Below are 12,095 nucleotides of genomic sequence, written 5' to 3'. Positions count from 1 at the left end.
TTGGTGAAGAATGGAAGACTAGCGGATTAATAGGATGAAGTTGTTAAGTTTGTTAATTACTTTTTCCTTATATATTTGAGTATGATCGGGTAGGAAAACACATGTACTTACACACACACAAGAGCAGAAATTAATACTCTCTACACACTAAATTACTTTGTAACCTCGATCGTATACTCCACAAACACTTGTAATCACTTTTTGTTAATCAATAAACTCGACGGTGATAGTTTTCACCGTCCGGGGGTTTTTTGTGCCGGAGACCACGATAATCATATACTCATCGACCAAAGGTTACCTCGTTGATCATTGACTAAAGTAATCCGACCAAAGATTATCTTAATAATCATTGACCGGAGTTATTTTACCAAAGATTACCTTGATAAGTTTTGACCGAAGTAAGACTATCTTGGTTAAGGGTTTTTTCCCTCGTAATCAAACCTTTGTGTTCACCAACATTACGCATATACATTTGTCATTATCAAGTTAGCACCTCACCTCACATAACAAATTTGGATACTTGATCCTTAACTGATTTTTGTCCAAAACACGTAGGATCTTCCATATAGCCGAAGACAACGAAATTGTCAGCCACTAAGCGTGTACTGGTCCCGCTGCCCTGGACTATACGTTGGATAGTGTGCGCTCCAGGCGAGAGTGTAGAAACTCTAATTTATAAGAAAGGTGAAAACCTTTAAACCTTAGGGGATATGACCATCGAGGGTCATATCCAATCGTGGGCTAAGCCAAGGGAAATAGTAAAGTACCTTTAATGTAAAGGAGAGGTGGCCAACCTCTTTGTTATTCCACCTTGAACAATAATTGTTAAGAATACGTTATCCTTAAATAAGTAATAAGAAATTTAAAAGGATAAATGATTAGATAGATATTACCGATTTTAGGATCGTTGATCCTTCAAGGATACTTGATCCTCAGAGGATACTTGATCCTTATTAGAAAAAGTATTTCTTGAGGTGGATAGCATTCCATGCTCTTGGTAACCTGTTGCCTTCCGTAGTGAGCAAATGATATGTTCCCTTTCATGCCTCCGACTCGATTAGATAAGGACCTTCCCATTTGGGTGCTAACTTCCATCAGTCGGATAGGTTGTATTTTGGAAGGCTTTTCTCAAACTAGATCTCCTTTTTGAAATCTTCTGATCCTGATGTTCTTGTTGTATGCCCCAGCTACCCTTTGTTGATAAGCTGCCATTCTGATCTTGGCCAGGTCTCTGAGTTCTTTAACAGTGTCCAAGTCTTCAAGAAGGATTTCTTCATTGACCTCAGGATCACGGATGCTCATTCTGGCTGTAGGAACCACCATTTCTGTAGATGAGAAGGGTGTTTGGCCTGTTGCATTCTTGGGTGTTGTCCTGTCGGCCCAAAGAACATACGGTAGTTCTTCAGCCCATTTATCCTTCTTGGCTCCTAACTTCTTCTTCAGATTGTTGATGATGATTTTATTACTTAACTATGCTTGGCCATATGCTTGGTAATCATCTTGATGCCCCATCTATCACAAAAGTTAGTGGTTCTATTCCCTATAAACCGGGAACCATTGTCACAAATAATTTCTGAAGGGATACCAAATCTAGTAATAATGTTTCTTTTAATGAAAGATATCACCTCTTTTTCGCGAACTTGAACAAAAGCTTCTGCCTCTATCCACTTTGAAAAGTAATCAGTTATTGCATGCATGAATACATTTCCTCCTGGTGGCTTAGGTAGTTTACGCACGATATCCATGCCCCATTTCATGAAAGGGCATGAGGAGGATATAGGATACATAGGTTCTGCTGGTTGATGAAGGATGTTTTCATGCCTTTGACAATCATCACACTTCTTTGAATACTCCATGGCGTCTCTCTTCATTGTTGGCCAGAAATATCTTATTCTCGGAATTCTAGAAAACAAAGCTCTACCTCCAGTGTGATTACCATAATCACCTTCATGAAAGTCTTTGAACACCTCTTGGATTTCAGGATCCTAGATGCACCTCAAGTATGGACCTGCAAGAGATTTTCTGTATAGCATATCATCTAACAAAATGTATTGTGATACCTTGAGTTTGAAAGATTTGGGATTCTCCGTAGCTGGAATCTCTCCATTTTGAATGTACTTTTTGATTGGTAGGATCCAGGATCCTTGGTTGTCTGAGGATAATGGATCCCAAAGTACAATCTGTTTGTCACTTGTTATTTCCCCAATTTCTTGCTCTCCTATTGCTGGCGAGAGTATGTGGATAATTGGGATCTTCGTATCTTCTGGAATTTTCAATGATGAGGCTAAATTCGCTAAGGCGTCTACCCCAGCATTTTCCTCTCTTGCTACCTAACCTATACTAAACATTTCGAAGGATCTTGCCAATTCTTCCACAATTTCTAAATACTTGATCATATTCTCACCTTTTACGGTATAAGAACCGTTAAAGTGGTTAGTTATAAGTAAAGAATCCATATAAACTTGAAGATACCTGATCCTAATGCTCTTGGCTAAAAGTAAACCTGCGATGAGTGCTTCATACTCTGCCTCATTGTTGTAAGCTTAAAACGCACATGCAATGGACTGGGGTATTATGTCCCCCTGTGGCGATTTCAGTAGTATGCCTAATCCCGTTCCTCTTACGTTGGATGCTCCATCTGTGAAGAGGATCCAAGGATCCTTGGTTGCATCTAGTTGCTGAACCTCCAAGTCGGCTTCTTTCTGCATGTCACTGCTGAAATCAGCCACAAAGTCTGTGAGTGCCTGCGATTTGATAGCTGTTCTAGGCTCATACTGAATGTCGTATGCACTCAGCTTTACAGCCCACTTGGCCATCCTACCTAATAATTCTGGCTTTCTAAGAACATTCTTAACAGGATAATTAGTTCTCAAAATAATGTCTTAATTTAGTATAAGCCATAATTAAAGCAAGGATTAACTTTTCTAAATGAGAATACCTGGCTTCTGCGTCTAAAAGACTCTTACTTACATAGTACACTGGGTGTTATTCACCTTCATGATCCTATACCAAGACGGCACTTACTGCGTTTCCTGAGACAGCTAAGTATAGATATAAGGATTCTCCATCCACAAGCTTCATTAGAGCTGGAGCTGAGGATAAGTAATCCTTCAAGGCTGTAAGCGCAGCTTCATGCTTTTCCGTCCACTCAAACTTCTTATTCTTTCTCAGAATGTCATAGAAGTCTTTGCACTTCTCGGAGGATCTTGAGATGAACCTGTTGAGAGCGGCTATTCTTCCCGTGAGCCTTTGGACATCCTTGGCATTTGCAGGAGACTTCAAATTGAGGATGGCTTCAATCTGCTCGGGGCTTGCTTAAATTCCTCTTTTAGTCACCATATATCCCAGAAATTTTCCAGCCTTAACACCAAAGTGGCATTTTGACGGATTCAATTTCATGTTATATTGGTCAAGGATATTGAATGCTTCCTCGAGGTCTCTAAGGTGATCCTCAACTTTATTCGTCTTTACCACCATATCGTCTATGTATACCTCCATAGTCTTGCCCAACTGATCCTTGAACATCATGTTGACTAGTCTTTGGTATGTTGCCCTTGCATTTCTTAGTCCAAACGACATAGCAATATAACAATATATGCCAGTAGGAGTCATAAAGGTTGTATCCTCTTGAACAGATGGTTCTATCTGAAGTTGTTGAAATCCAGAGGAAGCATCCATAAAGGTAAGCATTTCATGTCCTGCCGTTGCATCCACCATGGAGTCTATATGTGGTAATGGGAAAGGATCCTTGGGGCATGCCTTGTTTAAATTGGTAAAATCGACACACACCCTCCACTTTCCATTCTTTTTTGAAACAACAACCACATTAGCTAGCCATTGAGGATATTGAACCTCTCTGATCATACCGACCTTAAGAAGTTTTTCAACTTCTTCTTGTATGATCTTGTTCCTCTCAGGAGCGAGTTTTCTTCGCTTTTAAGGGACGGGTTTAATAGATAAATCAAGGCCTAACTTATGAGTGATTACCTCCTTTGAAATACCTGTCATGTCAAAGTGCTTGAAGGCAAAGGTAGATTTTCTTCGCCCTAATAAGGATACCAAATCCTCCTCAATCTTGCCGGGGATACTGGATCCTAGGAACACCTTTATCTCTGGATCCTCGGGGTCCAATGATACTTCTTTAAGGTCTTTCTCCCGAGCTTCCAGCACGTCCCTAGGATGTTGTTGTGGTTCCTATGCTATAGTTTGTTTGGTTGTTGGCTTCATTGATGAAGAATAATAGTTCTTGGCCTCCGCTTGATCACCAACTATCTTCACAACTCCCCATGGGGTAGGTAGTTTGATACATTGGTGGTAAGTCGAGGCCACCACCTTCATTCCATGCAACCAGGGCCTACCTAAAATAACATTACAACAAGAAAGGTTATCAATAACACAAAATTTTTTATATGAATTTAACCCTTCAATATAAATTGGGAGGTTGATGTCCCCCAATGTCTTCTTGGTTTCTCCACTGAAACTGACTAGCACTGATGTTCTATAGATGATCTCTGAATCTGGTATGTTCATCTTCTTAAGGACATCGTGTTGGATGATGTTGACCGAAATCCCACCGTCAACTAGGATCCCTACGTACATAATGGCTAGAGATAAATAAAGTAATAATAAAACCGTCATGATGAGGATCATGGATGTTTAGTTTGTCTTCCTCATCGAAGAATATCCTTTTGTCTATTGTTAAAGTGGTGGATACTATTGGTCGGTCTCCGTTATCCAATTTGATCTCTTTGTCAAGTCTTTTTGCTGCAGAGAAAGAAGTTCCACATATGTCTGAACCTCCAGAGATGAAATTGACCGTCCGCACATTTAGCTTATCCTGGTGAGGATCCTGGATACTCGAGTTGAAGAAGACTCTCTCATTAGTCACTCGAGTAGTGGGGATGAGTGGTCTTATTTCATCGTCCAACTCAAATTCTTCTGCGGGACAAGAAGTTTGAAATATGTCGTATTCTCTGGAGACGAAGTTGATCATGTGAGCATTTGGTGGTGGTGGTGTTGCTTTTTGTGGACGATCTTTAGGATCCTGGATCTTGGATTTCTTTCTTCCCAAGAGCTCTTTGAAGTGGCCCTTGCTCAGGAGGTATCCAATTTCCCTCCTTAAGCCAATGCATTCGTCTGTCATGTGGCCAAAATCTTCGTGGAAGGCACACCACTTAGACTTGTCTTTGAAGTTGGTCGTCTTCTCATTCTTACGGGGCCACCTTGCTTTCTCCCCTAGATCCTTCATGGCACAGATCAAGCCATGGGTATCTACGGAGAAACAATACTCAGAAATACTTGGGTAGTCCTCCTCATCATCTCCTTCTTCAACTGCCCGGACGTTTTGGTTGTTGAACTTGGAGTAAGGCTTCGAGTTATTGTTCCTGAATGAGGATCCTTGTTTCTGGTTAGGAGATTCTTGCTTCGTTTGGGCCCCTAATTTTTCTTGGATCCTCTTGTCATCCTCCAGCCGTATGAATCTTAGTGCCATGTTCCTTACTTCATCTAAAGTCCTGCAAGGAGTCATCACAAGATCGTCATAAAATGGGGAGCCCCTTTGAAGTCCCATCTTGAATGCTTCAACAGCCGTAGCCATATCAAGATTAGGTATTTATAGGGCTTCCCTGCCAAACCTTGTAACAAAATCCCTTAGGGATTCATCATAAGGTTGGACAACTCAATATAAATCACTAGTTAACTTATCGAATTTCCTACTACAAGAAAACTGGTTGTTGAACAAGTTAACTAAATGTGAAAAAGATGTAACAGAATAAGGAGGAAGACTTAGCAGCCATTTAAGTGCAGATCCTGTTAGTGTGGATCCGAAACCCTTGCATAAACAAGCTTCCTTGAGTCTTTCAGGAATTTGATTGATCTCCATCCTTTCCCTATATTGAGCCACGTGTTCTTCTGGATCAGTGGTCCCATGATACACCTTCATGTTGGGGGTTTGAAAGCGTTTCGGGATCTCCGCATCGCATATCGGTGGAGCAAATCTGGACAGCTTGTGGCTCCCTTTTGGTATTTCAGGAATTGGACGGACCACTCCTGGCACGCTGGATATCATATCCTTAAGCTTCTGAAGTTCCCTAGCCATAGCCTGATTGATACCTGTATCTTGCATAGAGCCAAGGTTAGCGTCTGAGGATATGTGATTATAGGCGTTACCTCTTGGTTGGTTGAACGTTGGCATACCAGAAGTGTAGTTAAGATAAGAGGCGTCTGCTATAGTAGCAGGTCCACCAGAGGTAATGGTCTGCATGGGGATGATGTCCCCTTCATGGACCTTAGAAGACCTTTGATGGTGAATTCCTGAGGATCCTTGATTCTGCCAGAAGGATCCTTGAGGTTGGGAGCTGAAGGATCCTTGAGGATACAACCTAGAGGATCCTGGTTGAAGGATGGATGATCCTTGTTGAAGGATCGAGGATCCTTGAGTATGTTGAGCCACGGATCCTGGAGTAGTGAAATCTAGCATCCCGGGTATCATGGGAGTGTGATCTTCCGCCGGCCTCTTAGTTTTCTTGAGATCTTCTATCTCACGAAAGATCCTCTTGTTGGTCTTGTTCTGCTGCTCCATGTATGCTTTAACCTGCGAAAACATAGATGAGACATCATTGTTAGTACTAACCACCAGGGTGGTAGCAGTGGTTCTCGAGCTCTGAAAGACTGGCAGTTGTGTCTTGTTTCCAGCAGCAACAGGCCGAGGTGCTCCCGTGATTGGCAGAGGCATCGATGGCAACGTCCTTGATGAGAGAGGAACCGTAGACGGCATAGTTGATGAAGCAGAGGTTGATTGAGAGGTCATTGACAGTAATATGGGTATGAAAAGGTTGAAAATGATGGGAATAATATGGATTATAGCACCAATTGCCCCACGGTGGGCGCCAAATTGTTTTGGACAAAAATATGATAAGGATAATGTATCCAAATCTGTAAAAGTGAGGTATAGTGATATGCTAATAATAACGATTATATGAATGAAAATGGAGTGAACACGGTGATTTGTTGCGAGGAAAAACCCCTTGATCTTGTTCAGATCAAAGGAAAAAAAAACCCCGGGTGATGACAAATCGTCTATCACTACTTTATTAATATGAAAATCGGGTTACAAGGGTTGGAAGCTATGATCAGCGAATACAATGATTACTAGGTGTGTGTTAACTGCTAGAGTTACAGAGAATGAAGTGTAAGTCGTGAAGAATGTGTTCTATCTTAACCCTAACTGATCAAGCCTCATTAAATACAAAAAATATCCTAACAACATGTTCTATAAATCCGCCATCTTCACACTATCTTCATCCACGACTTTGACCATGTGTTTGACAAGTCCAATAGCGAGATATCCGGTGGAATAAGTCTTGGAGTTGTTGTACTTATTAAATAACAACCTACACACAAGAAATAATTGTTAACAACACCAGATACCGAGGATTCATGACCTGACATAGCTCTGGAACTCTTCAGAAGGATAATTGATCCAGATACGTCTTCAAGAATAACATATCCTCAGCACTCAGTTATTTGTGACTCAACAAGAAGTACTATAAATCCGCCATTATCCCCACTAAACGTGTTACAACCATTTGACCACGTGCCATATCTTTTTGACTGCGAGTTAGTGGATAGACTGAGTCTTCTAACTGTCACACCTGCTAAATACAAGACTACACATGAGAACAACCGTTAATTAGTAATAGATACTGAGGATCCTTTATCCCGTTATGATCTGGAATACATGCTAAGGATAACTGATCCAGTCATATGCCAGGATAACGTATCCACGGTGTCAAATTTCTGTGCCCTAACATCAGCCACGAAGTCTGTTAGAGCTTGGGATTTAATTGTGGTTCTAGGCTCATAAACAAGATCATAAAAACTTAGTTTAACATACCACTTAGCATCCTACCAGACATTTCAGGTTTTCTCAAAACATTTTTGATAGGATAGTTAGTTTTCACAAATATACTATGTGTTTTAAAATAATGTCTTAACTTATTGGATGCCATAACTAAAGCTAGAACTAATTTTTTTCAAATAAGAATACCTCGTTTCAGCTTCAAGTATATCTTTACTTACATAGTAAATAGGGTGCTATTGTCCCTCATGATTCTTGACTAGTACAAAACTCATCGTGTCTCGGGTTACCACCAAATAAAGGAGTAGAGGTTCACCATCTTTAGGCTTAATGAGCAAACGTGTTGAGGATAGAGATATTTTCAAGTCTTCAAGCACCTTCTCATGCTGTTGTCCCCATTCAAACGTCTTGTTCTTTTTCAGGATATCATAGAAATCATTACACCTTTCAGAGGATCTTGAGATGAACCTGTTCAAATCTGTGATCCTGCTAGTTAGCCTTTGGACCTCATTCACGTTGGTTGGGGCCTTCAGGTTCGCGATGGCTTTGATCTGCTCTAGACATGCTTCTATTCCTCTTTCGGTAACCATGTATCCTAGGAATTTCAAATTTGCCTGCCCTTACTCCAAAGTGGCACTTGGAAGGGTTTAGCTTCATGTTGTAATTGTCAAGAATGTTGAAGGCTTCCTGAAGATCACTGAGATGATCCTCAGACTTCTTTGACTTTACCATCATGTCATCAATATAAACCTCCATGGCGTCCCTCAGTTTCTCTTTGAACATCATGTTGACCAGTCTTTGATATGTCACACCTTCATTTTTCAAACCAAAAGGCATGGCAATGTAACAATATATACCTGTTGGAGTTATGAATATCGTATCTTCTTGGTCCAAGGGTTCCATTCGGATTTGTTGGAATCCATAAAGATCAGCATCTCATGCCTAGCAGTTGCATTTACCATGGAGTTTATGTGTGGAAATGGGAAAGGATCCTTGGGGCAAGCTTTGTTGAGGCCTGTGTAGTCAACACAAACTCTCCACTTGCCGTTCTTCTTTCGGACCACCACTATGATGGCTAACCATCTTGGGAGCTTCACTTCCTTAATCATCTTAGCCTTCATCAATCTCTCGACTACCTCTTGGATGATGACATTTCTTTCGCGTGCAAATTTCCTTCTCTTTTGTTGGATTGGCCTGAAACTTTTATCCAACCCCAATTTATGAGTAATAATATTTTTAGAGATACCTGCCATATCCTCGTGCTTCAATGAAAAGGTATAGATTCTTCTCTTGAGGAAACTAATCAATTGATCTTCAATTTCTCAAGGAACTCCGGTTCCTATCAACACCTTGATGTTAGAATCTTGTTCGTCTAACTGTACTTCCTTGACTTCTTGTTCGGCAGTTTCCAAGACCTCAAGCGTGTTATTCCTTGATTGCTATGCTTGGGTAGGTTTGGCCACTGGTTCCATAGATGAAGCATAACAATACTTAGCTTCTTGCTAATCTCCTTGATTTTAACGATACCCTACGGTGTGGCCATTTTAATTCATTGGTGATAGGTTGTGGGGACCGCTTTCATGTCATGGATCCAGGGTCTGCCTAAGATAATGTTACAAGAGGTTAGTGCATCAATAACACAAAATTTGGGGATAGAGTTTACTCCCTCGACGTAAACAGCAAGTTTGATTTCTCCTATGGTACTCTTGCCTTCACCACTAAATCCTACTAAGAATGAGGATCTTGTCACAATTTCGGATGCCAAAATGTTCATCCTCATCAAGGTATCTAGTTGAATTATGTTTACTGAACTTCCATTGTCCACTAGGATCGTGCGTACAAACAATTAGCAACATAAAGGGTTATGACTAAACCGTCGTGATGAGGATCCTAGATGTTATCCCGATCTTCATCATCAAACTGGACACCGGTCTCTTTCAGAAAAACCATCGTCCTTGTCGGTCATTCTGGTTTCTCTGCTTTAGCTACTTTGGCATTTCTTTTAGTAGCTAAGTAGGATGTTCCACAAATGTCGGAACCACCAGAGATAACATTTACAACACGAGCATACGGAGGTGGGGATCCTGCTCTTTTTGTATCTTGCTCGGGATCCCGACTTTTGTTTTTCTTCCCCAGCAACTCCTTCAACTGGCCCTTGCTGAGTAGGTAGCTAATCTATCTCCTTAGAGCGATGCAATCTTCTGTCATGTGAACAAAATCCTCATGGAAGGCGCACCACTTAGACTTATCTTTCCATGCACCATCCTCTCGTTCTTTCGGGGCCACCTTGCTTTATCACCAAGATCCTTCATAGCACACATTAATCCAGGAATATCAACAGAAAAACAATAATCATTTAAGATAGGATAGAATTCATCATCGTCCACCACGTTAACCCTATCATTTTTGGTTTATCGCTTGTATCGGTACGATTTAGATGATGGGGAATCCAACTTCCTGTTGGGGTGGTTGTAGTTGTTGACACTATCTAGCCTTTGTTGGACCAGTTTGTCTTCCTCCAACTGAATGAATCTGAGTGCCATGTTTCTTGCTTCGTCCAGGTTCCTGGAAGGATTCATTACAATATCTTCATAGAAAGGATTGTTTTTCTTAAGTCCCATCTTGAAAGCTTGCAATGCAGTTACTACATCGAGATTGGGGATCTCCAATGCTTCCCTGCTGAATTTACTGACATAATCACAAAGGGATTCTTCATTTACCTGTGTGACCATAACAAGTCACTAGTTAATCTTTTGTAAGGCCCCATTCCTGGTGCCTCACTTTATCGTTGGGTTTACTCATAAACACAGTTCTAAATATCAGAGTTAATTAAAAACTTTCGCGGAAACGTTAACTTTAATCATTCGGTACTAAACATTAATCTTTTCTTTAAAACCATAACATAAAACATTATATTTAAAACATCATTTCTTTCAACTTCAAATGCCAGTCGTTCAATCCATGCCACGTGCCATCCTCATGCTAACTCTTCCGCCTGATCCCCTGTGTGCATACTAAAAGTCAGCTACGCTGAGTGAGTTCTAGTTAATTAGGCAACATACAACACATACGTATATCATACATACATACATATCTGAAGATACATATCCATACTTAATCAGTTACCCTACTACCATACATACATACATACATACATATCTACAATCACTAACCCCAGTCTACCGAGAGTACGTTCATAGTCCGCCGTCTATGCCTGTTCTCAAGGTTGTGAACACGTAAAAGGTCCGCAATCCTTACCTATGTTCACCAAATTATGGTATGTGCAAGGTCCTTAGTCCTTCCCTATACCATCCTATATTAACAACACGTACAAGGTCCTCAGTCATTCCCTATGTTGCAACCTAAACCATAGCACGTACGAAGTTCGTATTCCTCCCATATGCTACCACAACACAAATACAGCACGTATAAGGTCCACAGTCCTTTCCCATGCTGCCACAACACGAATGCAGCACGTATAAGGTCCACAGTCCTTTCCTATGTTGGGGCCTATCTACAATACGTATAAGGTCCACAGTCCTTATCTATGTTGACGTCTAATATCTCTAATACGTATAAGGTCCTCCGTCCTTATCTACGTTCACATCTATCATCAATATCACGTATAAGGCCCGCGGTCCTTAACTACGTTCCCATCTAACATCTATGACACGTATAAGGCCCGCAGTCCTTAACTACGCCACCACATGCCAAGTATATGTCCAACGGAAGTTAGAGGGATTTTACATCCTAACTTACTATGTCGGACGTAGAACTTACATACCATTCATGTACCTGTATACAAGTACAATAAGTACTCTGTAGCATAAGAACACGCTAGGCGTTCTTCACATCCTTCGTTTAACAGTCATACCCCTTGTCAGTACGTGCAATATCTGAAGATCGTTCACGCCCCGACAAGTGTTCATTTATAATGTTCATACATCATCCATACATTACATATGACATTTATATATTTATTTAGAAACTGACAGTAGCGCAATATTCGAAGATCGTTCACATACGAAAATCAATCATTCATTTATCAAACTTATTTATATAGTCATATCTTTGACTATCACCTGGCAGTACATGCAATGTCCGAAGATCATTCATTTACTAACATCATACATACATACGCACATCATTCACAGATCATATATATACATCACTCATACCCTTAACTATCACTTGACGGTACATGCAATATCCGAAGATCGTTCATGCATCGTCAATC

This window comes from Bidens hawaiensis, unplaced genomic scaffold (genome assembly GCF_021521415.1).
Source record: "Bidens hawaiensis isolate Kalapana, Puna unplaced genomic scaffold, B.hawaiensis_p1.1 tig00048199_1, whole genome shotgun sequence".
Taxonomy (NCBI): Eukaryota; Viridiplantae; Streptophyta; class Magnoliopsida; order Asterales; family Asteraceae; genus Bidens; species Bidens hawaiensis.
This window is presented reverse-complemented; position numbering follows the sequence as displayed.